The sequence below is a fragment of the Pelophylax lessonae genome, assembly GCF_965119305.1.
Source record: "Pelophylax lessonae genome assembly, chromosome: 1".
In the NCBI taxonomy this organism is placed as follows: domain Eukaryota; kingdom Metazoa; phylum Chordata; class Amphibia; order Anura; family Ranidae; genus Pelophylax; species Pelophylax lessonae.
This window is the reverse complement of record NC_138768.1, coordinates 217,100,724-217,117,746: the sequence shown is the minus strand read 5'-3', so window position 1 is coordinate 217,117,746 and position 17,023 is coordinate 217,100,724. Positions and strand designations below refer to the sequence as shown.

The 17,023-nt window shown below is 41.6% G+C and overlaps 1 protein-coding gene across 2 annotated transcripts in view; it reads right to left on the bottom strand.

Moving 5' to 3' along the window:
* KSR2 (kinase suppressor of ras 2) overlaps positions 1 to 17,023 on the bottom strand; it is a gene marked incomplete at its 3' end in the record, with an annotated part of 683,082 nt that overhangs the window by 97,793 nt on the left and 568,266 nt on the right. The gene's annotated exons all lie outside the window — the stretch shown is intronic.

The following is a 17,023-nucleotide window of genomic DNA, read 5'->3' as shown; positions in this document are numbered from 1 at the left end:
AGCACAGACAATCATAAGTCAAAACTGCTTTACAGTTGTTATTGTGTTTTAACCAGACCTTACAGAATGTAGATGCACTCACTCAATTATTGTGCAGATGGTTGTTAGAAATATACATTATGTTCTGCCTGCCAGTGCAGATATATTATGTGGTGCTAAGGCTGACAATGCTGAGAGATGCTCTCTTGAAAAACAACTAGTTTTGTTACATAAAGTATGAATTCACACACCCTAAATAACTTCTAGGTACAGGAAAACAAAATGTGGGTATACATAGGAGAAAAAGAGAAGTTAAGGTTTTTCTAAACTCAGGAGCAAAAATGTCATAGCATACTCCAGTTATGCAGCTATTGGATGTGGAGTCTGCAATGGTTTTCTCGCTTTTAGGCTTTTTTCCTTTATTGTCACCTGGTGATCTTGCCAGTAATACACGTCCTGTCTTAGAGTGGCTACACTGTCCTTCAATGTATCTATGGAAAAGCAGCATAGCCATCACTGGACAGCAGCATTATAAACCTGTGAAGAAGGCAGTGTTACACAGACTAGTAAAATTAAAAGATTTAATAAGTCCAAATAAGTCCAGAAATTAATATATGTGTAAAAAAATGGAATGACAAAGGAAAAAAAGTATTGAACAAGCTAACTGAAATTAATTTAATGCTTTGTACAAAATCCTTTGTTGGTAATGACAGCTTCAAGATGCCTCCTGTATGGAGAAAGTAATCGCATGCATTGCTCAGGTGTAATTTTGCCCATTCTTCCACAGTCTTCAAATCTTGAAGGTTCAGTGGGCCTCTTCTATGAACTCTGATCTTTAACCACTTAAGCCCCGGAAGATTTTACCCCCTTCCTGACCAGGGGATATTTTGCAATTCGGCACTGCGTGACTTTAACGGACAATTGCACGGTCATGCGACGCTGTACCTAAACGAATTTGACGTCCTTTTTTCCCCACAAACAGAGCTTTCTTTTGGTGGTATTTGATCACCTGTGCGATTTTTTGATCATGCGCTATAAACAAAAAAAGAGCGTCAATTTTGCAAAAAAAACAATATTTTTCACATTTTTTTATATGAAATTCCCCCCCCCCCCCCCAAAAATGTAAAAATCAAAATTTTTTAACATTTTCGGCCAATTTGTTTTATGCTACATATGTTTGGTAAAAAAAATTGCAAAAAGCGTATTTTGATTGGTTTGCGCAAAAGTTATCGCGTTTACTAACAAAAGGAAAGATTTTTGTAATTTTTGTTGTTTTTTTTTAACACGTAATGGCGGCGATCTGCGATTTTTTTTGCGGTACTGCGACATTGCGGCGGACAGATCGGACCCTTGACTGACATTTATGACACTTTTGGGGTTACCAGTGACATTACTGCAGTAATCAGTGCTATACATATGCACTGTTACTGCAAAATTACACTGGTAGTGAAGGGGTTAACTTTATTTGAGAGGGAGGGGCTGTGTGTGTCCCTAGGGGCGTGATTCTAACTGTGATTGGCTGTCTGTTGAGCTGTAGAAACAGTGATCAACGCTTCTACATAGTAGAACCGTGTGATCACAGTTTCTACACAGGGGAGAATGACAGGCGGCTTGTTTACACAAGCTGCCTGACTTTCTCCCTCTGCAGCGGCGATCGCAGAATGACCGGCGGACATCGGGTCCGCCGGTCACATGCGCGGGGGGGTCCGTGACCACGCGGGAGCGGGAGTGCGCCGGCGGCGGCGCACGCTCGCTCCCTAGACTCTCACAGGTTAGCGACGTAGACCTACGTCACTTTGCCTGTGAGGGGCTGACTGCCGACGTAGATAGGCGTGCGGCAGTCGGCAAGTGGTTAAGTCTTTCCAAAGATTTTCTATTGGATTCAAGTCAGGCGATTGGCTAGGCCACCATTCTAGCAGCTTTATTTTCTTTCTTTGAAACCAATTTAGAGTTTCCTTGACTTTGTGTTTGGGATCATTGTCTTGTTGAAATGTCCACCTTTATTTTATCTTTTATATCATCCTGGTAGATGGCAGCAGATTCTTATCAAGAATGTCTTGGTACATTTTTCCATTCATCCTTCCTTCAATTATATGAAATTTGCCAGTACCCAATGCTGAAAATCAGCCCCACACCATGGTGTTCCCACCTCCAAACTTCACTGTTAGTATGGTGTTTTTGGGGTGATGCGCAGTGCCATTTGACATCCAACCATCATATACATCCGAAGAGTTCAATTTTGGGCTCATCTGACCAGACTATATTCTCCCAGTATTTCACAGACTTGTCTAAATGTTGTGCTGAAAACTTTAAACAAGCTTTGACATGCTTTTTCTTCAGCAATGGAGTCTTGCGTGGTGAGCGTGTATACAGCCCATGGCAGTTGAATGCATTACTTATTGTTTTCTTCAAAACAATTGTACCCGCTTATTCCAGGTCTTTCTGAAGATCTCCACAAGTGGTCCTTGGCTCTTGGACAACTCTTCTGATAATTTTTTTTTACTCCTCTGTCAGAAATCTTTTGAGGAGCACCTGGTCATGGCTAGTTTATGGCTAAATTATGCTATTTCCACTTGTGGATTATGGCCCCAACAGTGCTCACTGGAACATTCAGAAGTTTCGAAATCCTTCTGTAACCAATGCAATCAGCATGTTTTGAAACAATAAGGTTGCAAAGGTCTTGAGAGAGCTCTTTTCTTTTACCCATCATGATATGTTTCACCTTGTTTGGCATTTAATGCCTTTTTCGCACCTTTTCTTTATGTGTTTAATACTTTTCCCATTGTCATTCCATTTTATTTTACATAACTTAATTTCTGAACTTATTTGTTTTGGTTTCTTTGTATGTATGGATTGCATGGGTTGTTACCGACATGTGGTAAAAATTGAATGTCAATAGCACCTTTAGTGATATGTTCAATACTTATTTTACCCGCTGTATGTGATGAAAAAGTTAAGCAAAAAAATAAAGTTACACCCAAGCACATAAAATCCCCCCCAAAAAATGTTGAGCACCCCCACGTTTACACAGGCACTAACGTGCCTACACATCAGTGCCTACATATGAAAACGTTGATTGTGATACATATGTTACATATTGCCACACATGCTGGAGTGAAAGCAATAATTCTAGCACAAGACCTCCTCTGTAACACTAACTGATGACCTATAGGGGCCCTTTGAAGCATTCCATATAGAAAATACAGGGTACTGAAGTTTGTTGCCATTTCAAGGGCACACATAAAATAAAGGTTTGACATGTTGGGTATCTATTTACTCGGTGCAACCTCGTCTTTTATATTTTACCAAAAAGGTGGGTAGGTGACCCAGCCTTGCTATTTAGAATTGTCCAGATAAGAGCCAATTTGGCACTTTAGCTGTATCATTCATTTTGTGCTTGACAGAAATTGGCCAGGTTTTAATCAGCATAAACACGGACAGCGAGCCACATAAAACTGCTGGGCAATTTCTATCTGCAAGCCAAAGCGGGACTATTACCATTTGATGACAAGACGTGTGTACCTGCTAAAGCTACCTATAACAAAAATCCCTTTTTTTTTTTGTAACTGAAACCAGATTGGGGAGCTGCCAAATAGTTGTAAAAGGGAAAAATCAATTCCATAGCCAAATATGCCCTGGTAGTGTACACTTTTGAGAAAGTTTGTATAAAAATTCTGTTCCATAACATCACAGCTTTAAGGCATCTTCCAAGCATGTAATTTAAAGGGTTGAAAAGATCTCTGCTATTTAAAAAAATAAAAATAAAAACCTTTGTAAAATATTTTTTTTTTCCTTGGTATGTGTTCCCCGTTACAGTAGTTTAGTAGTTTAGCCCTAAAAATCAACAGAATTTATCACAAACACAATTTACCCCCTTTGAGATTTAAAATGGGATTTGCCTCTAAATTTTGAGTTTGAACAATTTTTAACAAATTAATTTCTAGTCCAGAGGACAGGTAAAATCTCTCCAATAGGGTGAATAGGCAACAATACAGAGGTCCTATCCCTTCCCATAATATCCATAACCAAAAAATGGTATTAGATACACTTTAGCTTTTAGTATTTTTTTAAATGCAACTGTACATACAGTAAATTGGGTGGAGTGCAAATATCTGAAACAAATTGAAAACTGTCAAAGAGCGAGTACTTTTATATAACATATATGACTGCAGTTTAGGCTTAACTGTAGTAAATCATTTGTAAAACTGTTAGGGCTAGATAACATGATCTTATCTTTGCATACCTATTGTATACTACAATGTAGAATTACTACTAATAATTACATTTTTTCTACTAATGTGTACCAATTTCCTGTTCATTGTGTGGTAACAATAGGGTGCATTATTTTGCAAAAAGCAATAAAATCATAAAAAGTACACTGCAAATGAGGCAGATATAAAGATATAATCAGCTTTCAACACGTTCAATTATTCTGCAACAGCATTTACAGGATACTATTGTATATATTTATGTTTCCTAAATAAAGATATAATATCATTAAGAATGTTAATATTTTTAGTACACATGGCTGACTTTTCAAATACAATGTAAAAATGATTTACTATCAGAAGGCAACTGTAATCGTGCAAATAGGGGAGAGTGCCTGTGGACTATATTAACATGGATCTGTATCACTATAGATAATCATTTCAGGTGTATAAGTGATACTACAATTGTGAAGCTTTATCCAAGCTCACTCTCCCCCAATGCCAACAAGATGTCTGGTTGGACAGTTTCCTAAATCCTCTACATACTAAAAGAGGGTTATCAAGTCAGACTCAGGATGCTGGCATCCAATCAGAAAACTAACTTCTCCAAAACAGATACTAGAAACAACTAAAACTCCAAAAATACTAGCTGCACTAATATTACATAATGAACAGAGTTGAGGTAATTTAACTTATAAGTGTTCATTCACACTGGTACGACTTGTCAGGCGACTTGGTCAGCCTGACAAGTCACGCACCGTCGCTCCCATAGTGTAGTACAGGACCGGTTCTAATAGGAGCGACACAAGTCGCTCCAACTTGAAAAAAGGGTCCTGTACTACTTCGGGGCGACCTGGAGGCGACTTGCATTGACTTCCATTATGTGAAGTCTGTGCAAGTCGCGCTGAAGTCGCGCTGCACGCGACTTCACAGGTCGCCCCCTAAGTCGGAGCGACCTAATGTGAACGGGGGCTAAATTGACTTTTAAAAAACACAGCTTTATTATTTAACCCCTTCCGTACCGCGTCATGTCAAATGACGTCGGCACAAATCCTTTCTCGATCCGGGCGGACGTCATATGACGGCGCCCGGATCTCCCCGCTACTGCGCGCCCCCGGGGGCGCGCAGCGCGGCGATCGGGGGTGAGGCTCGTCCCTCGGACTGAGCCCAACCCCGATCAAGGTAAACAGCCAATGAAATTAGCTGTTTACCACGTGATCGGCTGTGTCAATCACAGCCGATCACATGAGCGGCTCCAGCGCGAGCCGCTCGTTCCTTCCTTAATGCGCGCCCCCGGGGGCGCGCAGCGCGGCGATCGGGGACGAGGCTCGTCCCTCGGACAGAGTCGATCCCCGATCTAGGTAAAGAGCCAATGAAATTGAAATTGGCTCTTTACCACGTGACCGGCTGTGTCCAATCACAGCCGGTCACAAATGTCATCAGAGAACACGGTAACTAGCTGTCACCGTGTTCTCCTCCTCACACACTGATCCTGTGTGAGGAGGAGATTGTGGTAACAGCTAGTTACCAAGTACAGTGCACCCCAAACACACTGATTGCCCCCCCCCCAATAAAGAGCACCTGTCACTAGCCCATCAAAGTACCCGAGTACCTGTCACCAGCCCATCGGGTACTCTGATGACAGGTACTCGGGTACTCTGATGACAGGTACTCGGGTACTCTGATGACAGGTACTCGGGTACTCTGATGACAGGTACTCTGATGGGCTGGTGACAGGTACTCGGGTACTCTGATGATGGGTACTCGGGTACTCTGATGACAGGTACTCGGGTACTCTGATGACAGGTACTCAGGTACGCTGATGACGGGTACTCGGATACTCTGATGACGGGTACTCGGGTACTCTGATGACAGGTACTCTGATGGGCACGTGACAGGTACTCGGGTACTCTGATGACAGGTACTCTGATGGGCTGGTGACAGGTACTCGGGTACTCTGATGATGGGTACTCGGGTACTCTGATGACAGGTACTCGGGTACTCTGATGACAGGTACTCAGGTATGCTGATGACGGGTACTCGGATACTCTGATGACGGGTACTCGGGTACTCTGATGACAGGTACTCGGGTACTCTGACGACAGGTACTCTGGTACTTTGAGTACCCGTCATCGGAGTACCCGAGTACCTGTCACCTACCCATCAGAGTACCCAAGTACCTGTCACCTACCCAACAGAGTACCCGAGTACCTTCCACCTGCTCATCAGAGTACCTGACACCTGAAGTACCCGGGTACTTGCCACCTGCTCATCATTACCCATCACTACTCATCAGTACTCATCAGTACCCATCAGTACCTATCACCTATTAGTATCAGTACTGATCATCCGTACCCATCATCAGTACAGTATCAGTATCACCTATCAGTATCAGTACTACTCATCAGTACCTATCACCTGCCTGTCACATGCCCATAAGAGTACCCGAGTACCTGTCACCTGCCTATCAGAGTACTCGAGTACCTGCCACTTGCTCATCAGTACCAGAGTACCTGTCACCTGCCCAGCAAAGTACCCGAGTACCTGTCACCCTTCATACAGCCACCATGTCCAAGTCCAAAAAGGTTTATATACGTCGTCAGTTTAAACCTAAATACCGGTGTTATGGCAGCAGATAGCTGCCATAACCCTGGTATTTTTTTAAACGGTGGACGGTTGGCTTTCCGATAAGGGTGGTCCCAGCGGCGGATTCGCCGCGGGATCACCCTTCCGGGGTGGCGGAAGAGGTGCCCCCCCCCCTCCCGCTGCATTCTGGTCCTTTTCCCCGTTTACCGGACCCGCCGGCAGCGGGGAAAACGATCCGGTCCCAGATCCTCACAGACAGGATGTCGAGTGAGGGCAAGCTTGCCCTCACTTGACTCTATGGTCTTGGAGGACCGGAGCTACGGCAAACGTCATTGCCTAGCAACCAGTTTAAAGGTCCCTTTTTTTTTTTCATTTTATTTAATTTTTTTTTTTATTTTTTTTTTTATTTTTTCTATCTTTTAGTGTACTTGTGAGATCTGAGGACTTTTTGACCCCAGATCTCACAAAAAAGAGGTCCTGTCATGCCTTTTTCTATTACAAGTAATGTTTACATTTCTTGTAATAGAAATAAAAATGATCAATTTTTTTTTTTTTAAAAAACAGTGTAAAAATAAAAAATAATAAATAAAATAAATAGTAAAAAAAAAAAATAAAAAAATTAAAGCGCCCTGTCCCCGCGAGCTCGCGCGCAGAAGCGAACGCATACGGAAACCCCGCCCACATATGTAAACAGTGTTCAAACTACACATGTGAGGTATCGTCGCGATCGTTAGAGCAAGAGCAATTATTTGAGCCCTAGACCACCTCTGTAACTCTAAGATAGCAACCTGTAGAAATTTTTAAAATGTCGCCTATGGGGATTTTTAAGTACCAAAGTTTGTCACCATTCTGTGAGCGTGCGCAATTTTGAAGCATGACATGTTGGGTATCTATTTACTCGGCGTAACATTATCTTTCACATTATGGAAAACAATTGGGCTAACTTTACTGTTTTCTTATTTTTTAATTAAAAAAAGTGATTTTTTTCCCAAAAAATTGCGTTTGGAAGACCGCTGCGCAAATACGGTGTGATAAAAAATATTGCAATAATCTCCATTTTATTCTCTAGGGTCTCTGCTAAAAAAAAATATATAATGTTTTGGGGTTCTAAGTAGTTTTCTAGCAAAAACAACTGATTTTAGCTTGTAAACACCAAATGTCAAAAATAGGCCTAGGCAAGTGGCTAGGATGCATGATGATGCTCCTTGGATGTTTAGGCCCCTCTATATGGCTAGGCTGTGAAAAAGTCTCACACATGTGGTATTGCCATACTCAGGAGGAGTGGCAGAATGTATTTTGGGGTGTCATTTTTGCTATGTACATGCTATGTGTTAGGAATATTCTATAAATTTACAACTTTGTGTAAAAAAAAAAGTTTTTATTTTTTTCCCACATTTTCCAAAAACTTGTGGAAAAAAATGACATGTTCAAAGGACCCATAATGCCTCATAGAATATACGTTGGAGTGTTTGCGTTCCAAAATGGGGCCATTTTGTGGACTTTTCCATTGTATTGGTGCTCTAGGGCCTTGAAAAGTGTGATAGGTAGTAAGAAAGTTTTATGTGTATTTATGCTCCTAAAACGCCTTATGGTGCTACTTGGACGTGGAGTCTCTTTTTGTGGCCAGGCTGTGTAAAAGTCTCACACATGTGGTATCACCATACTCAGAAGGAGTAGCAGAATGAATTTTGGGGTGTCATTTTTGCTGTGTACATGCTATGTGTTAGAAATAGCTTATAAATTGACAACGTTTTGGGAAAAAAAAAGAAAAAAAAATGTTTTCTTCATTTTCCCAAGAATTGTGGGAAAAAATTATAACTTCAAAAAACTCACCATGCCTCTTACTAAATACCTTGGACTGTCTACTTTACAAAAAAGGGTCATTTGGGGGGTATTTGTACTGTCCTGACATTTCAGGGCCTCAAGAAAGGAGATAGGCCATCAGTACATCTGGTGTGATCAATTTTCAGTAATTGGTACCATAGCTTCTAGACTCAATAACTTTCACACAGACTAAATAATATACACTAATTTGGGTTAATTTTACCAGAGATATGTAGCAGTATAAATTTTGGCCCAAATGTATGAAGAAAAATTAATTTTTTGCAAAATTTTATAATAGAAACTAAAAAAAAAAGTGTTTTTTTTGCAAAATTTTTGCTCTTTTTTTGCTTATATCACGGAAAAAAAAAACCCCAGTTGTGATCAAATACCACCAAAAGTAAGCTCTATTTGTGTGAAAAAAATGATAAAAATTTTGTTTGGTTACAGTGTAGCATGACTGAGCAATTGTCATTCAAAGTGTGAGAGTGCTGAAAGCTGAAAATTGGTCTGGGCAGGAAGGGGGTCTAACTGCTCTGTATGGAAGCGGTTAAAAATGCCAGATTAAAAAAAAAAACATACACGTTTCGAGAATAAATTTTTCTTTCTAATTCCTGATCTGTATTGGGCCTGGGCAGTGTTGATATCCCCTGACACTTTGTATTCTGCCTAGTTGGTACAGAGTGAGTGCTTAACCCAAGAAGAGTACATGGGGGACGACAAGGTTTATGTTAGTCTAGCCATTATTATTATAAACCTGTTGGACACCCCACCATCTTTTGTTTCTGAGCATTGCTTGCACTGCTTATACATAAGGGAGGCTGGGACTTTAGAGAAGCTTTGATTTTTGCATAGATGCTGTTGGATCTATTCTGCGTTATGGAAAACCTAATGGTGAGGATGAGGAACTTAGAAGTTTGGTACAGCATAGCAGTAATTTTAAATTTAGAGAGAGATGGAAAGTGTCAGTACCCGGAGCTAGAGTTTGTGATGGGCACACTGTTTGAGCCGATCAAAAGTTTGGCCCAAACTTCCCCTGTTTGACCGTTCGGCGAACACCTGAATTTTCAGGGTGCTCAGCTCTGCCCCCCACCCCAAAGCACCTTGTCCACATGTTGATGGGGACAAGGGCCTCTTCCCCACAACCCTGGGCTGTAGCTGTGGGGGTCTGTGGATAGAGGTTTATCAGAATCTGGATGCCCCCTTTAACAAGTGGGCCCCCAGATCCCACCCCTCCCATGTGAGGTACATTGTACCTCTACTCATTCACCAAAAAAAGTGTAAAAATAAATAAAACAGTGCACAGGTTTTTGACAAGCCCTTTATTTAAAAAATAAAAAACAAAATGATCCGCCCGCAAGGAAGGCTAACCGCCTACTGCAGCCTCTGCCGTTTCACATTTCTTATATAGGTAAGGGGTAAAGCCACCTGGTGACGTCACCTGGTCGCACCGCCCCTTGTGACATTACCAACTTGTGCATGTTGAGCCCCCCCGCCCCAAAGCACCCCCCCATGTTGGGGGCATGTGGCTTGGCATGGTTAGGGGGGGCTCGCTCTTCTCCCCCTTTCCTGACCTGCTAGGCTGCATGGTCAGACCAGGGTATGGTATGGATTTTGGAGAGGAACCCATGCCATTTTTTTTTTTTTTTTAAATTTTGCCATTTTTTTCAATTTTTTTTTGTCAACAATAGCTTGCAGCTGCAAAGTAAATTTAGATGCATTTTTTTCTTTAGAAATGTCAGTTTTGCTGCAGCAGCTTCTACACACTGATGCCCCACTTTACAGGCAGACTAAGGGGACCAACCTAGGCACTATATTTAAAGGAATTTTTCATTTTTATTGTTTCACTTTAGGCATCATTAAAATCACTGCTTCTTTAAAAATGATCGTTTTTTTAAAAAATGTTTGTATTGTTACATGTCCTCCAATGGCCAATAACTTGCATATAAGCCTTCAAAATGGGGACTTTCGATTTTTCATGTTCGGGTCCCTTAGACTTTTATAGTGTTTGCGGGGTGTTTGGTCCACCTTTATTTGTTATAACCTCTGCTGAAGCTTTAAGCTTTTGCAGCAAAAGTGGATTATATTTGTTACATGTTCCCATTCTTTCTTGCTTTGCAGCGTTTAGGCTTGGTTCAAATGTATGCAAATCGGATGCATTTATTTTTTTTTTTTTTTGAATCAAACAACAGTCTTTATTAAAAAAGGCATTGAACATTAGACCAAGTGACATGAGTGTTTACAGAAAAAAAAAGAAAAAACAGTATACAGAATACACCACTTTACCAGCATACTTTAGTGGTACATCAGCAGTAGTAGGGAAAAAGTACTGTTTTTAAGACTCGTCCGTGGGGAGGAGGCAGGGGGCATGAGAACCAGTCCACTAGATATACGGAGCTATTCCAGATTCAGGTAGAAAAAATAAAAAGGGAAAACACGAGAGTCCACAACCTCAGGGGGCCTCCAGGTACCTCGCTTGGCTCCAGACGGTGGATATACACAGCTCAGGCAATGCATGTCATAAATATGATAAACAAATCAAACAAGCTAGATGCACGTCTCCGGGGCCTGGACCCACCTATCCCATATCTTATTATATTTATCAGGGCAACCTCGTGCGTATAAATCAGTTTTTTGTAGGGTAGAGTGGAGTTGACTGATCTGAGCCAGTCCGTGAAGGACAGGGGGGTGAACCTCATCCACTTTTGAGCTACACACTTCCTGGCGAGGAACAGGGTCTCGTGCAGGAAATGTACAGTAAACTTATCTAGATTAACGTCAGGAAGTATACCAAGCAAGCAAGGCTTCGGGGTCAGCGTCAGGGGGGAGCCCATGGTATCATGAAGAAAGCCAACCACTTGTTTCCAAAATCCCTGCAGTTCAGGTGGAAGAATGTACCCCGCTCCCTCCCACACATAGGGCAGTCAGGGGAGGCATCCGGCTGAAACTTAGATTGTTGTAGGGGAGTCAGGTAGGCCTTATGTAGTATATACAGCTGGGTCAGACGGTCGGACAGCTTTGGGGATACCAATTTACAGTTATCCAGGGCATCCTCCCACTCCTTGTCCTCCAAGGGTCCCACATCTCACTCCCACTTAGTCTTAAGAGCATATGCTGATGTTGTGGACGCAGGGAGAAGAAGGGCATTGTAAAGGTGGGATATAAGTTGCTTGGGTTCAGATCCCCTGAGCACCTCAATCATAGAAATCGGGGTTATATCAGGTAGGGGAGCAGGGAACTGGGAGGAGAAAGCGTGCCGGATCTGAAAATATCTGAAAAGCATACGGTTGGGGAGGTTGTACTGCCGTTTTAGGGCCTCAAATGTCCGTAGAGTGCCGTTCTCCAGCAGTTGGGCTAAAAAGTGAGTATCATACCGGGCCCAGGCGTGCGCATCGGGAACAGTCGCGAACTCAGGGAACTGGGCATTATGCCAAAGCGGAGTGTGTTCATGCAGTGAGGGAAGTGACAATTTGTTGGACACAACATCCCATAGGCGTCTGTAATGGTACAACATACTCGCCCTATCCCCTCCATGCCCCCGTCAAAATCAGGGACAAAGGGTCAGTGGCAGCCGGGGCCCAGGATCGTTCCCTGTCCGAGTTATGGAGGTGGAAAAAGTGGGACAGCTGGGATGCTATGTAATACATATTGAAGTCAGGGAGGGCGAGACCACCTAGATCCGTGGGGCTTTTCAGTTTCCTCCAGGCCAATTTGTGTCGGCTGTTGCCCCAGATAAAGGGCTTGAGAATTGAGTCAATCTGCAAGAAGTGTTTAAGGGGAAGGTAGATCGGGGAATGCCAAAACGTGTAGAGCAATTTAGGGAGCAACACCATCTTTACAAGATTGATCCTACCCCTTACCCCCAGCGGGAGACGCGCCCAGGTCTGGGTTTTAGACTTCAATAAATCGAAGAGAGGCTGGATATTATCCGACAGGTTGTTTTTAGGGGAGTTGGTGACCAGGACCCCTAGATATTTGATACGGTCTACCACCTGGAGGGGATAACGGGGATCCGGGGGTCGGGGAGGAATGTCATCTATCGGTAAAATTTGGGACTTCAAGTACAAATTTGCACCTGAATCGCACCTGAACCAGTGAACAAAACCGAACCAGACTCTGCAAACCTCAGCCAGACATGTGTGAACAAAGTCAAAGAAGGGGGCTGTGGAGTAATGTTTAACATATTTAACCATTTCTGTACTGTGTTCACAATTCTTCATTATAAGGTGTAAACTAGATTCAAACACTCTGCTAAGAAAAAGTTTAAACGATTGGAAACCACCCTTGTGCATAATATGTTCATGTTGTATAGCTCTGTGTTGGAACAAAGACACAGTGAGCCTCTCCAGCTATTCTTAGAACCAGCCATGACACCTTTCCATAGAAACATGTGACAGGGGTACCTTAGGGTAAGACATCTTTCTCTGCACCTAAACTTTCAACAATAGTCTCACCACACTGAAAGCTACATATCATTCCTTACACTATTGGGTTGATTTGCTAAAGGAGTAAATAATTCAAATTAGTGTGATTTCAAATGTGACTTCAGACTCATTCAATGGTGTCCGTTTACATCAATGCAACTCAGCATAGAGCAATTTTGGAAAAGGTTCCTGTACAATTTTGGTGTGATTTTGGCCCCATATACAAACCTTATCAAAGTTGCATCCAAGTGGCACTACATAATCTCACTGACAGTCGGAAGAAGGACGTATCACAGTAGTGTGAACCTAGCCTAAAGCAGACATGAAGTCAAAAAGTGAAGATTTGCTATGTTATAAGGAACATCTAGAATTTGCCTAGAAATTCCTTCCAAAAAATAATAATGCACTACCTGTTATGTGACAGGATCTAGGCACTGCTTTGCCTACAGCCTTATAGCTGTATTTCTGTAGTATGAGATCTAAGGCACTCCTGCCTCTAACTGCTCTCATTTTTGGAGTGAAATTTGGTGATGTCACTACTATACTGCTTGCTGTTCTCCTTGCTGGAAGCTTTGACATGAGGAAGCAAAGCCTTGCCTCTACCAAGATGGTTAGAGTATATACTTACCTTACCCTCGACTTTCGCACAAGAGAGGGTGACAGTATGATCCTTCTGGCAAGACCCTGGAAATGATGAGTATCCCAAATCTCTTGATACGATGCTCTAGCACAGTGCAAGAGCATCTTCAAACTTATCTTCAGATTTAAGTTCCTCAGCATTCCCAGGATCTCAAAAGAAGAAATGTGATGTCAGTAAATATATTTTCTAACTTTTTTCCTTTTTTTTTTACTGCAATCATACAGTTATTTTGGTTTAAGAAGGAAGATCTGATGTAATAATCAGACATTGAATTTTACTTCAAGTCCCAGTTTAAATAGCAAATATGAATATAGTAAACAACTGAAAATGTCATAAGCTGTGATTATGAAAAGGGTAATCTAAGAAAGCAGTAAGCAACCAAATTAAGAGTTGGGTTTGTTAATGGAAAGATTTCTGCTGCCAGATATTAAGAATGATCTTCCGTTAAAGAAACTACAAAGGTGACGCAATTAATTACATGAATGACATAACAACACGTGCAGGGCATTGTGATCTTTTCACCTCTATGGACTTAGTGAAGCAGATAATTAAGTCTTGTAATTTTCCTCTTTTTGATGTGTGCTGCATAACATTTTGTTGGGAAATGATTTACATCTATCATTGTCAGTTGTTTAGTTTACAATAGTTTGCGGCACAATCCTGCTTACACAGCAAGAGCTCACAGATCGGAACATTTTTAGCAGCATGAAGCAATTACCTTCTTGCAATGCAGCTTAAATTATGAGCTATGCATCAAAAATTTTAACTTACTATGCCATTTATCTCTTACCCTCCCTTACTGTAAAACATGATAGGAGATACATATTAAATACAATGATTTCTAATCTTTTGCCTCTGATTTGGAGGATTGTTATTTCCGTCTCATATTATATCATAACCTATTAGCAATTGTTTGTCATGGAAGCTTTTTTTGTGCTTTCTCTCAGTTAGGAATACAGTTCACACATACATGTTTCTTACGGATGTTCAATCACATTTTTCCTGTGCTTCTAAGAAGAATCTTCTACCTTTAGTGATACAGTACATCAACCAAAGCCATGGAGTTGATTAATTAAACCGTATGGAAAACCCCAAATCTATTTTTCACTTACAGTGAGGGAAAAAAGTATTTGATCCCCTGCTGATTTTGTACGTTTGCCCACTGACAAAGAAATGAACAGTCTATAATTTTAATGGTAGGTTTCGTCTAACAGAGAGAGACAGAATAACAACAAAAGAAATCTAGAAAAATACATTTAAAACAAGTTATAAATTGATTTGCATTTTAATGAGTGAAATAAGTATTTGACCCCTGCCCAAAATATGACTTTATACTTGGTGGCAAAACCCTTGTTGGCAACAACAGAGGTCAGTTGTTTCTTGTAGTTGGCAACCAGGTTTCCACACATCTCAGGAGGGATTTTGTGCAAATTCTCTTTGCAGATCCTCTCCAAGTCATTAAGGTTTCGAGGCTGACGTTTGGTAACTCGAACCTTCAGCTCCCTCCACATATTTGCTATGAGATTAAGGTAGGTCTGGAGACTGGCTAGGCCACTCCAGAAACTTAATGTGCTTCCTCTTAAGTTACTCCTTTGTTACCTTTGCCGTGTGTTTTGGGTCATTGTCATGCTGAAATATCCATCCACAACCCATTTTCATTCCGCAGGTTGAGGGAAGCAGGTTCTTACCCAAGATTTGAGGCAACATGACTCCATCCATCGTCTCTTTGATGTGGTGAAGTCATCCTGTCCCCTTAGCATAAAAACACCCCCAAAGCATAATGTTTCCACCCCCATGTTTTACAGTGGGTATGAGGTTCTTGGGGGTCAAAGACAGCCTTCCTCCTCCTCCAAACACGACGAGTTGAGTTGAAGCCAAATAGCTTGATTTTGGTCTCATCTGACCAAAACACCTTGACCCAGTTCTCCTCTGAATCATTCAGATGTTCATTAGCAAACTTCAGTCGTGCCTGTACACATGCTTTCTTGAGCAGGGGACCTTGTGGGCGCTGCAAGATTTCAGTCTTTAACAGCGTAGTGTGTTACTAACTGTTTTCTTGGTGACTATGGTCCCAGCTGCCTTGAGATCACTGACATAGTGTAGTAGTTGTGTAGTTCTGGTGAGGTCCTGCATGGAGCCCCATACCGAGGGAGATTGACAGTTATTTTGTGTTTCTTCCATTTACGAATAATCACACTAACTGTGGTCGCCCTCTCACCAAGCTGCTTGGAAATGGTTTTGTAGCCCATCCCAGCCTTGTGTAGATCTACAATCTTGTCCCTGACATCCTTGGACAGCTCTTTGGTCTTGGCCATGGTGGAGAGATCGGATTTTTATTGATTGCTTCTGTGGATAGGTGTCTTTTATACAGGTAACAAGCTGAGATTAGGAGCATTCCCTTCAAGAGAGTGCTCCTAATCTAAGCTTTTTACCTGTATAGAAGACCAAAAACAGTATCTCTCCTGCGCTCAAGTGGTATGAGGGAAGGTAAATGTTCTGAATGGTCTTTTTAGCACAGGTAAGGTGGTCTTGCTGCCCCCTCAGGATCAAGGGTATCCAAAAATACTGTAAGACAACAACAAGAGAAGAGCACACCGACCTTGTGCATTACCACTAAAAAGTTTATTAAAATCTAAATGGGTAGCGTACATTATACTCACAAACATAGGATGTGTACATGCATGTAGGAAATGGAAACCACTAGCCTCCAGAACCCTTCTCTACTGCTGGATAGCGTGTTGGCGTCCACAAAGACCTGGTGAGTATAATGTACGCTACCCAATTCAATTTTTATTAAACTTTTTAGTGGTAATGCACAAGGTCAGTGCGCCCTTTTCTTGTTGTTGTCTTACCTGTATAGAAGACACCTGGGAGCCGAAAATCTTGCTGATTGATAGGGGATCAAATATTTATTTCACTTATTAAAATGCAAATCAATTTATAACATTTTTAAAATATGTTTTTATGGATATTTTTGTCATTATTCTGTCTCTCACTGTTAAAATAGACCTACCAATAAAATTATAAACTGGTCATTTCTTTGTCAGTGGGCAAAATTACAAAATCAGCAGGGGATCAAATACTTTTTCCCTCATTGTAGCCTACTGATTCTTTTAAAGACATCCTGCCCCCATACTATTAATATCAGCAACGTTCAGACTAGGATGGCAACTTCCCTGGCTAAAAATGATATCAGCAACGTTCAGACTAGGATGGCAACTTCCCTGGCTAAAAATGATAGAAGAGTTTAGTTCCACTTTAGGTTTACATCTACTGTAATTTAGCTGTTCTCCACATTTGATTATTTTATTTCCAGCGATGTAGGTGGAACTGGAGAATGGGACTTCGGGACAACAGATACCAAT